At 39.0% G+C, this 2,030-nt stretch overlaps 1 non-coding gene across 1 annotated transcript; it reads left to right on the top strand.

Annotated features, from left to right (window-relative positions):
• Nucleotides 1-1,193: 1,193 nt before the first annotated feature.
• On the top strand, nucleotides 1,194-1,300 carry LOC148213005 (small nucleolar RNA R71). Its single transcript, XR_015789572.1, has one exon. It is a non-coding gene; the product is annotated as a small nucleolar RNA R71 (small nucleolar RNA).
• The last annotated feature ends 730 nt before the right edge of the window (nucleotides 1,301-2,030 follow it).

Raw genomic sequence — 2,030 nt, 5'->3', positions numbered from 1 at the left:
AGCTCCTTTTATAGGCCATGGAGGTAACAAGATGTTGAGAAATGCATGGGAGGTTGGAAGCATATGAGGTTGTAGAGATTTTAGGAACTAATAACAAATCTTGGACCAATTACTTGGTCAAAAGTTGTTATTCCCGTTTTGACAATCTAGGCATCAAATGTGGCTGAAGCATTGTGAAGCTGTAATTTCAACGTAACTTGGCTGGCTCATTCCTCTAGTAAACTAGAATTTCTTGTCCTGCGATGTGTCTGACGCATTGTGATCATAAATCTTCACTTTTCCTTACAAAATAAGCATATTTACCCAAATTAGCCTTCATTTACCTATAACTGAATTCCAAAGTCCCTAATCACAAATTATGCACAATTTTCCTAAATTATATGCATGAACATACATTTTCATCCCAAATATAAGTTACTTAAGCATGCAAACCTACACTTTTTAGCATTAAATCAAGTCTTATCACTAGATGACCTATTTGCTCCTCCATATTCCTCAATGAAGCAGCTAGACTTTGAACAATAGTATCATTCTTCACCATATAAGCCTTGTTCTTTACCATATATGCTTTAAACATATCCTACAAGGTCATAGCCTCACAATGCTTTGGAACGACCTGTTGATTCTGCCCAGAAGATTCAAGTGGATAATGCACCTTCTGATGATATTCTGGAGCATTACTGGTTCCAGTTGCTCCAGCATTCTGCCCTAATAGATTTCTGCCCCAGCTAAAATTAGGGTGATTCCTCCAACTCGAATTGTAGGTGTTTCCATAGATATTTCCCCTGTTTAGCTGTTGATTACCCAAATAAAACATTGAAGCTGGGTTACCCGGCAATCCTCAAAATGATGCTCTACTTCGCAATAAGGGCATGAAACATTCTGCACACTATTTACCTTAGCCTTGGATCCTCCGGTATCTGAGTGCGATATGCTCATCATCACAATGTCTGCTAGCTTTGAAATTTTTGAATTTAAATCTGCCACGACATCATCCTCTAATCCCTTAGATGTATTTGCTGAAGCAACCCTGACTTTGACAATTGGTGCTTATTGTGTGAGATTCTTTCCAAAATTCGAAGGCTTCAGCATACGACTTTGATAATAATGCTCTGTTAGCTGAAGCATCTATCATCAACTGTGTAGCATCATTCAAACAATTTTAATACGTCTTTATTTGAATGCACCGTGGGATTCCATGATGAGGGCACTTCTGGAGCAGTTCTTTAAATCTCTCCCATGACTCACTCAAGGACTGTCTAGGGAGTTGATGAAAATTATTGATTTTGCTCCTAAGCTCTGTATTTTTGGATGATGGGAAATATTGCATAAAAAATTCTCAGCTAAGTCATTCCATGAGGTGATAGACTCGGCAAGTAAGGAATCTAACCATGCTCCAGTAGTATCCCTCAAAGAGTAAGGGAATAACTTCAGGCGCATAGCCTTCTTACTAACTTTTTGTACCTTAAACGAATCAGCTACTTGCATGAAATACCGTAGGTGGCGATGGGGATCTTCTGGTGAAAGCCCATGAAAATACCCTACGGTCTGAAGCATCTGAAACATTGCGGGCTTTAGCTCAAATCTATCGGCTTCAATAAGAGGAACTGCAATCACTGGGTTGAAGTCATAGAATGCTGAGGTCGCATAAGCTATAATTTTCTGCTCTATATCATCCGCGAGCATAACAGCATTAAGAGGAGGTGCTAGAGCATGTCTTCCAGCTACATTCTCTTGTACTCTCCCTATTCCCAACTCTGGTGGATTCATTTCAATTTATTCTGTACGCTGGACTCTTTGCTCAGCCCTTCTCCTTGTAAAAGTTTGTTCACTTTTAAAGTTTGTTCACTTTCTGGGTCAAACTCAAATTCCAAAGTAGGAAAATCGTTCGTTCACTACACAAATGAACAAGAGAGAGATTAAGAGATCTTTTTAAGTCCCGTATTCTAATTTGCTAAAATCAAGTAAGAAAACTTAATCCCCGGCAACGGTGCCAAAAAACTTGTTCGCTTCCTCACAACTAAAGGAAA

This window comes from Momordica charantia (genome assembly GCF_013281855.1).
Source record: "Momordica charantia cultivar OHB3-1 chromosome 2 unlocalized genomic scaffold, Mcharantia_2.0 BLBB01000002.1, whole genome shotgun sequence".
Taxonomy (NCBI): domain Eukaryota; kingdom Viridiplantae; phylum Streptophyta; class Magnoliopsida; order Cucurbitales; family Cucurbitaceae; genus Momordica; species Momordica charantia.
The sequence above is the reverse complement of the archived record's forward strand: the minus strand, read 5'-3'. Positions and strand labels throughout refer to the sequence as shown.